Genomic DNA, 10,280 nt, shown 5'->3' on the forward strand with positions numbered 1-10,280 from the left:
TGAGGTTTGAAAATGCAAATAGCAAATATGATATTGTTATTAGACCACTATCCAGCATGGGCAATGGATAAAGGATATGACCAATATGGTTCTATCATGTACCGTACTAATATCATAGGTTAACCTATATATAGCTAGCAGTCTCTGATATCAAAATACCCAGTGAGAAATATAGTCATCTGCAAAGAGACTGTGACCAAGTCCCTAAAGGTCTCAGATCTCAAATGCTTGGTGCTTCAATTGTAGAAAATACAGTCATTTGTAGCAAAATTAAACATGGCATCTCAAAGGGTAATGAGTTTTCTACATATAAACCAAAATGAAGGCCTAGGCTTCCATGGGTGTGCAGGCGATGTGGCAAGGGTTGACATTAGACTAATTAGTGTAGGTCCAATAGGCCCAAGAGAAATATTCAAGGCAATTTCATACAGCCAGGAAACAAAATGGGGAGGCCCCATAGCAGAAACTATGAGCTGTTGACTTCTTGTCAGCCAAGGAGTAACATGCAGACTGAAAATCCTCAACTAAGTATTACAGATCCAATGTGTGCTACTGCAGGCAGTGCTGCTCTAGACTTGACTCTAGATAATGTCTCTGTTTATAATTTCACTACACACAGTACAGTTAACGGCTTACAGCAGAAAGGGGAAAATTTAGTGGTGAATTTGGTGTTTCGGTTTCCTTAAAACATAGAATTCTTTCAAGACTGCGCTTTTGTTTTAATCCCAGGTGTGGGGTGTGCAGCTCCGTCACAGCAGCTGACAATGATTTGCCTCATACTCTAGCAAAGGCATAGTTTTGCCAGCTGCAGAAAATTTCTGCGGTATTGTGTGCCATTTGTAATTATGGGAACTTTTCAGAGTGTCTGGAGAGGTGGGTTTTATTGGTAGGATGTTGGATGTTCCTTGGTTGCTGTTGGTTATTGTTGTTTGTTGTTAAGTAGTTGTGTACAAAGTAACAAAAAGAAGAAATTAGATAGCCTGGCAGTAAAGATCAAACTTTCCCCAAGGAATTCTAAATCCCAAGTCAGCAGGAAGTTGTTTAAAATATTGTTTCTCACTTTCCCCCCTAACCTTTTCTCTCTCCTATCCAGTGTTAGGGGGTTAAAAGGGTGGAGGAAGGGGTAGAGAAAGGTAGAAGAAAGAAGAACCCACAAAGTAAAAAAGCCAACTCGACTTATTTTTTTCAGCTTCCTTTAAAATGTATGGAAAGATACGTGAAACAAAATTTCTGTGGATATTAAAATTTTCTGTGGATATTAAAAAGGGTGAAGCCTTCATGTCTTGTTTTCTTAACATCATCAAAGATCTTTCTCCAGAAAAGTTCTGTTGAAGAACATGTGTTTTGATATTCAGTGCAGTTTAACATGTAAAAAACTCGCTCTATGGGATGTTTGTTAAGTGCCCACACCATGTGGACTGAATATTTAGTTAAGCTATACTCACAGTCTACTAGGTAAGATCAACACTCCAACTCTATTATAACCTGGTCTCAACTAAATTTTGCAAGAACTTCTGCCAAAAGAGCATAACTGACATTAAAAAAAAAAAATCTTTGGTTTGAATGAGAGTGCTCTCTATAGGCTCATAGATTTGAATACTTAGTCATCAGGCTGTGGCACCATTTGAAAAGATGGGGAGATATGGCCTTGTTGAAGGAAATGTGTCACTGAGAATAGGCCTTGAGGTTTCAAAAAGACCCTTCCTAGGCCAGAGTATCTCTCTTCCTGCTGCCTTTGAATCCGAATGTAGAACTCTCAGCTACGTTTCCAACAGCGTGTCTACCTCCAAACCTGTAAAGAAGCCCCAATTAAATGCTTTCTTTTATAAGAGTTGCCCTGGTCATGGTGTCTTTTCACAGCATAGCTCACTAAGACAAATACATCTAATTAGCAATCCCAGGAATTCAAAACCCAAAGTAGAACTATGAATAAGTACCCAGGGAGGGTGGTGCATGCTGAAACCTCAGCAGATGAAAAGCAGATGCGGGAGGATCTGCCAACCTCAGCCTCATCACAAGTTCCAGGTTCGTCAAGGATTTATAGTGAGACCATGTCTCAAAAGCGAAGAAGAATGAAAGAAGAAAGAGAGAGAGAGAGAGAGAGAGAGAGAGAGAGAGAGAGAGAGAAGAAAGGAAGAGAGAAATGAGAAAGGGAAGGAAAGAAAGAATAAATAAGGAGAAAAAGAAAGGAGGGATATGAGGGGGAAAATTCTAAGCTTTGCCCTATCTGAAAATTAACAGTTCCATAGTAATGGATTACAACTGAAGTGAATTAAATGAGATCCTATTCAAACAAGCCAAAGAATAATTATGAGAATCTTTAACAAAGAATTCCATTTTAAATGAATTAAAAGAGAATAAAAATAAAGGGTTGAATAAAACCAGGAAGTCAGTACAAGAAGAGAACAAGGAATTCAGCAAACACATAGAAGTACTGATAAAAGTCAAATTAAAATTTGAGAAATATAAGTTTACTAAGAGAAATAAAATTGACAGAGCAGATCAAGTAGAAGACAGAATGAAAAGGGGGATCAGAAGGTTTGGACATTGATTAAAAGAAAAAAAACAGTGAAGTATGAATATCATGTATAAGAGCTGTGGTAAACTATTGAGAGAACAAACGTGGATTACGAGCAAAGGAGGAGTAGAGACAAACATACAAATATCATAAGTACCATGATAAAAATCAGCAGAAAAATGCCTAGTGGCACAAACCTAAAAGCTGACTGCAGCCACAATCTACTGTGATTCCAGCACTTGGGAAGCAGAGTCAGGAAAAGTGTAAGTAGAAAGAAACCTACCTAGGGAGTCTGTGTCTTTAAAGAAAGAGTGTAGAGTAAAGGTATAGCTCAAGCATGGAGCATGTTTAGCCTGTGCAAAGCCCTGGGTTCGATGGCACCACGACTAAAGAGCAAGATTGCCAGGTTTGTGCTGACAAGGATTTTGGCTTTGCAAGCACATAGAAATGCATGTTTGTAGTAGAAGGAACTATAATTTACAGATGTAATGTCATTTGTCCAAGATTATTTAACTGTTAGGTAGTAGAGTTGGAATTCATGCGAAGACATTGCCCTTTCCTTTGAGAAAGAATCTTGCTTTGTAGCTCAAGCTGACCTTTGTCAGTTCAGTTCTTTGTCTCTCTATTTTTCCTGAGTGCTAGGATAACTAGTTAAGTCATCAAGCTGAGACCATTCTCAACAAGTTGGACCTAGATAACTTGTCCCAGGAGAGCCTCTCCTTCCACCACAATCATTCCTATTCTTTCATAAGGGTCCCTAAGTTCCATCCACTATTTGGCTGTGGGTATTTGTATGTGTTTGACTCTTTGAGTCCTGGGAGAAGCCTCAGAGAGGACAGCATGCTCCTGTCTGAAGCCATAGCAGGGTATCATTAATAATGTTAGGAATTGGTGCTTAGCCATGGGATGGATCTAAAGCTGGACCAACTGTTGGTTGTTCATTCCTTCAGACTCTGCTCAATGCCTACATTTCTTGTGGACAGAATAGGTTTTGGGTTGAAAGTTTTGTGGGTGGGTTGATGTCTCCACCACTCCTCTGGGGTTCCTGCCAGGGCACAAGAGGTGGCCCCTTCAGGTTCCATATCCCCAGTGTAGTGGATCACAGCTAAGCTCACACCCATTGATTCTTGGGCACCTCTCTTATCCCAAGTCTCTCTCTCATCCTGGAGATTATCCACACCTCCCCACCCCTGTCAGTTGCAGATTTTCATTCATGTTCAGGGCCATGTCGCTATCTTTACTGCCTTCCTAACACCTGACCCTGAACACCCCATTCCCCTTCCCATGACTCCTCACTCCTAGTTCCCTCTTTCCTTCTGCCTCTTATTTTATTCTCCCTTCTAAGTGAGATTAAGCTTTCTCTCATGTTCCTTTCTTCTTGTTTAGCTTCTTTGTGTCTGTGGAGTCTAACATTCTACATTATTTTATGGATAATATTTACTTATAAATATGTACATTCTGTGCATGAATTTTTGGGACTGGGTTAGGTCCACTCAGGATGATATTCTCAAGTTTCATGCATGTGCCTTTAAAATTCATGATGTCTTTGTTTTTAATAGCTAATTAGTATTCCATTGTGTAGATGTTCCACATTTTCTTTATCCGTTCTTCAGTTGATGGGTATTTGGGTTGTTTCCAGTTTCTGACTATTACAAATAAAGTTTCCATGAACATAGTTGGACAAATGTCTTTGTGGGATGGTGGAGCATCTTTCGGGTATATGTTCAGTATTATTGGTAGGATGATTCCCAGTTTTCTGAAAACTGGGAATAGATTTCCAAAGTAGTTGTACAAATTTGCACTTCCACCAGCAATGAAGAAGTATTTCTTTTGCTCAACATCCTTGACAGCATGTGCTTTCTCTTGAGATTTTTGTCTTAGCCTTTCTAATGGGTGTAAGAATGAACCTCAGAGATGTTTTGACTCATATTTCCCTGAAGTCTAAAGATTTTGAACATTTCTTTAAGTCCTTCTTGGCAATTTGAGATTACTCTGTTGATAAGTCTGTTTAGTTCTTTACCCAAATTTTAAATTCTGTTATTTGGGTTATTGGGTTATTTGTAAATTTTAGATATTTGCCCTCTGTCAGATGTAGGGTTGGTAAACATCCTTTCCCAATGTGTAGGCTGTGGGACCATTAAAGACAGCCAGGTTTCTGGTTGATCTAGGTTTAAAACCCCAGAGAATCACCAGATAACTCTGCAAGGAAAGGTAGGCATTTGCCACACTCCTAGACATCAGGCTCCTGACATGAGGCTGCAACTCTCCAGTCCATGAATCTGTAGCCTCAAGACAGATCTCCATTTTAATGAGTTACTTAAAATCCTGATGGACTTAGCCAATTAAGCCCTCCTTCCAAGACACTCTTCCGTGCAAAAGGTATTTAACCTCAGACCTGCCTCAGAAAGTAGGGGTATGGTTTCACTCATCACAACTCTCTGCCATGGCAATAAAATGCTTTAAAACCACAAACTGCCTTTTCTCATTGGGATCGGCCATGCTGGAGCAATGGAGCAGGCCTTCCTTTAAAGAGCTGCATCTAATCTCATGCAGGAGGCCTCTCAATGCTTTCTTCCAGACATAGTCTCCACCAAGCCAAGCTGCCTGCTGAGCAAGCCAAGGACTCTCATCCCTGAGGAACCCAGCCGGCTCCACTTTTCCCTTTTGTCCCCCACCCCCAGGCTAGAGCCAGCCCTTTCTCAGTTCTTCTGAAGATTTTCATACAATATATGCAGGATAAAATTGAGGATTACATAGTGTTTTTGATAAAATTGAAGACTTATTCAGAAAAACACTCAGGTACAATTCATGGAATATAAATGCATTTAGAATATAATTTAAAAATAAGTTTAGATATTTTTGTATATAATGAAGATTTTCATCTATCCTATGTGTGAAAATTGAGGATTACATAGCATAGTTGATAATATTGAAGGTTTTTTTTTTTAAAAAAATCTCAGATAAAATAATAGGCATACAAAAACTTTTCAGATATAATTGATAAATGATGTGGTACCATTTTCTGATAAAACTGAAGATTTTCACATAACATATGTATGACAAAATTTAGGATTACATAGGATAACTTATAAAATATTTTTTTTGAAAAACACTCTGAAACAAATCTAGGCATACAAATGCATTTAGAATATAAATGAGGCTACAGAGGTGGGTGGAGGCAGTAGAGGCAACAACAGCAGAGGCTCGTCCAGAGGAAGGGCCATCATCAGTGGAACCAAGGCTTCAGAGTCAAGGCAGGCTCTGTGCCCTCTACCACTGACCATCACTGGCCAGCTGGGCTGCAAGCTGCAGTGCATTTACTGCGCTTTTCACCACACAGAAGCCACATCAGAAATCTGCCTCCCACCAGTCAGTTAACTCACCACCATCATGGTTATCAGAAGCCAGAGAGATCAGAACGCCTGAGGTAGGCAAACATAACCCGAGGCCAACATTGCCAACATTGTGGGGGTCTAAGCCCGACGGGCGTTGGCCTTCACCCAGGCCCTGGGCTGTTCCGGGGGCCAGCGATGTGCCAACCCGGCCAGGAGGTTGTTTGCCCCGCCTGGTGCGTGCGCTGCCATTTTGACTATAAGATGCCAGAGAGTTCTAACAGGCAAAGCTGGCTGACTGTCATAGCTGGAAGCTAACGTAGCGGGGGGTCTAAGCCCTCCAGGCTTTGGATTACATCCTGGCCCTGGGTTGTCCCATGGGCCTTCTGTGTGCCAACCCGGGCAGGAGGTTGTTAGCCTAGCAGACTCTCCCGGCACTTTCAGGGAGTGCGCGCAGGTCTGTGAATTATCACTGCATTATGAATGTTACAATGAAAATTCAGTAAAACTGAATTATTCAGCTCAATCTTCATTATTCACAATTAAAATAACAGAAGATCATCAATAACCAAGAAACATTTCTTTCCTTTAGAAAAAAAAAATAACAGTCTTACCTATAGCTTTGAGGTTCAGGTAGGTTTCCAACATCATATCTTTGTAGAGATTTTTCTGGGAAGGATCCAGCAAATTCCACTCTTCCCCAGTGAAGTTCACATGTATATCATCAAAAGTCATGGCATCCTAAATATCCCATACATGTGTATAACACAAAGGATAATATTAACATCACTGTAAAGGAAATATATGCTTCCTCAAAAACATATACATATAATTTTGGCACTTGATCCACTTATATTCTGACTCAGAATTTATAATCACTGTGTCATTTTAGAGGGATCTTGAATTATAAGATTTAGGTGTGTCAATTTTGAACATGTTGAATAGGATACAGCCTTGCCAGAGAAATGCCAATTGAGTTGAAGGTGTTCATCAGCTGTAGAAGTAATCTGGTAGAATTTTCGGGGTTTCTGATCTATACTATCATATCATCTGTAAATAGTGATACTTTGATGTTTTTCTTTCCAATTTGTATTCCCTTGATCTCTTTTTGTTCCACTTAGAACTTCAAGTACTCTTAGGAATGTGGGCAGGGCTGAGAGCAGAGCCTACCCCTGCTGCTCAGAGGAACCTGCCTGAAACCCTAAGGACACAAGAATCCAAGGGCAGTCTAGGACAAGAGTCTTCCAATTTCCTTCTGCTCCCATAGCTGATCCTGGGCCATAGACCTACATACACAAATATAGCCACAAGAGAGCTGGTCTCCCAGGAGTACTTACATACCTGTGTACACAGGTAAGACCACCACTTCTCTTCAAATTCCTGGCCTGAAAGGGACCTGATCAGAGCCATCAGGACACAGGAACCAAGGATCAGCTGGGGACAGGATCCTTCTGGCTTTTCTCTGCACACCTGAGCTAACCCTGTACTACAGCTCTCCATACCTAAATTCCTACCAGAGAGAGCTGATCTCCCAGGAGTACTGATATACAGGCTTGCAGGATGGATAAACCACAGACAGAGAGAGCAAGACCAGCTAACATCAGAGATAACCAGATGGTGAAAGGCAAACACAAGAATATTACCAACAGAAACCAAGGTGACATAGCATTATCCAAACCCAGTTCTCCATAACAGAGAGCACTGGTTACCCCAATACACCAGAGAAGCAAGATTTGGATTTAAAATCACATCTCATGATGCTGATAGAGGATTTCAAGAAGGACATAAATAACTTCCTTAAAGAAATACAGGAGAACATGGGAAAACAGGTAGAAGCCCTTAAAGAGGAAACACAAAAATCCCTTAAAGTATTAAAGGAAAACACAAACAAACAAGTGAAGGAACTGAACAAAACCATCCAAGATCTAAAAATGGAAGTAGAAACAATAGAGAAATCAAGAAGGTAGACAATTCTAGAGATAGAAAACCTAGGAAATGAATCAAGAGTCATAGATGCAAGCATCAACAACAGATTACAAGAGATAGAAGAAAGAATTTCAGGTGCTGAAGATACCGCAGAAAATATTGACACAACAGTCAAAGAAAATGCAAAATGCAAAAAGCTTATAACCCAAAACATACAGGAAATACAGGACAAAATAAGAAGACCAAACCTTAGGATTATAGGTATAGAAGAGAGTGAAGATTTCCAACTTAAAGGGCCAGTAAACATCTTCAGCAAAATTATAGAAGAAAGCTTCCCTAACTTAAAGAAAGAGATGCCTGTTAACATACAATAAGCCTACAAAACTCCAAATAGACTGGACTAGAACAGAAATTCCTCCCATCACATAATAATACAAACAACAAATGCACTAAAAAAGAAAGAATATCAAAAGCAGTAAGGGAAAAATGTCAAGAAACATAATAAGGCAGACCTATAATCATCATACCTGACTTCTCACCAGAGACTATGAAAGCCAGAAGATCCTGGGCAGATCTCATACAGACCCTAAGAGAACACAAATGCCATCCCAGACTATTATACCCAGCAAAACACTCAATTACCATAGATGGAGAAACCAAGATATCTCATGACAAAACTAAATTTACACAATATCTTTCCACAAATCCAGCCCTACAAAGGATAATAGATGGAAAACACCAACATAAGGAGAGAAACTACACCCTAGAAAAAGTAAAAAATAATCTTTTAATAAACCAAAAGAAGATAACCACACAAACATAATAATAACATCAAAAATAAGAAGGAACAATAACTATTCCTTAATATCTTTTAATATCAATGGACTCAATTGTGCAATAAAAAGACATAGACTAACAGACTGGATACATAAGCAGGACCCAGTATTTTGCTGCATACAGGAAATGCACCTCAGTGTCAAAGACAAATACTACATCAGAGTAAAAGACTGAAAAACAATTTTCCAAGCAAATGGTCCCAGGAAACAAGCTGAAGTAGCCATTCTAATATTGGATAAAATTGACTTTCAACCAAAAGTTATCAAGAAAGATAAGGAAGGACACTTCATACTCATCAAAAGAAAAATCTATCCATAAGAACTCTCAGTTCTGAACATCTATGCTCCAAATGCAAGGGCACCCACATTCATAAAAGAAACTTCACTAAAGCTCAAAGCACACATTGCACCTCACACAATAATTGTGGGAACATCAACACCCCACCCTCATCAATGGACAGATCATGGAAACAGAAACTAAACAGAGACACACTGAAACTAACAGAAGTTATGGACCAAACAAATTTTACAGATATCTATAGAACATTTCATCCTACGTCAAAAGAATATACCTTCTTCTCAGCGCCTCATGATACTTTCTCCAAAAGTGAACATGTTATTGGTCACAAAACAGACCTCAACAGATATAAGAAGATTGAAATAATCCCATGCTTCCTATCAGATCACTATGGATTAAGGTGGATCTTCAATAGCAACAAAAAGAACAGAAAGCCCACATACACTTGGAAGCTGAACAATGCTGTACTCAATGATACCTTTGTCAAGGAAGAAATAAGAAAGAAATCAAAGACTTTTTAGAATTTATTGAAAATGAAGGGACGATATACCCAAACTTATGGGACACAATGAAAGCAGTGCTAAAAGGAAAACTCAAGGCTCTGAGTGCCTTCAAAAAGAAACTGGAGAGAGCATTCACTAGCAGATTAACAGCACACCTGAAAGCTCTAGAACAAAAAAGAAGCTAATACACATAAGAGGCATAGAGCACAGGAAATAATCAAATTTAGGACTGAAATCAACCAAGTTGAAACACAAAGAACTATACAAAGAATCAACCAAACCAGAAGCTGGTTCTTTGAGAAAGTCAGCAAGATAGATAAACCTTTAGCCAGACTAACTAGAGGGCACAGAGACTGTATCCAAATTAACAAAATCAGAGATGAAAAGGGAGATATAACAATGGATACTGAGGAAATTCAAAAAATCAGCATATCCTACTACAAAAGCCTGTATACTCAACACAACTGGAAAATCGGGATGAAATGGACTATTTTCTAGCAGATAGAAAATACCAAAGTTAAATCCGGATCAGATAGAGCATCTAAACAGTCCCATATCCCCTAAAGAAATAGAGGCAATCATTGAAAGTCTCCCAACCAAAAAAAAAAAAAAAAAACCGCACAGGACCAGATGGTTTTAGTGCAGCATTCTATCAGATCTTCAAAGAAGACCTAACACCAATACTCTTCAAACAACTACAAAAAATAGAAACAGAAGGAACACTACCCAACTTGTTCTATGAAGCCACAATTATGCTGATATCAAAACCACACAAAGATCCAACAAGAAAGAGAACTGCAGACCAATTTCCCTTATGAATATCGATGCAAAAATACTCAATAAAATTCTTGCCAACCAAATCCAAGA

This window comes from Apodemus sylvaticus, chromosome 1 (genome assembly GCF_947179515.1).
Source record: "Apodemus sylvaticus chromosome 1, mApoSyl1.1, whole genome shotgun sequence".
Classification (NCBI taxonomy): domain Eukaryota; kingdom Metazoa; phylum Chordata; class Mammalia; order Rodentia; family Muridae; genus Apodemus; species Apodemus sylvaticus.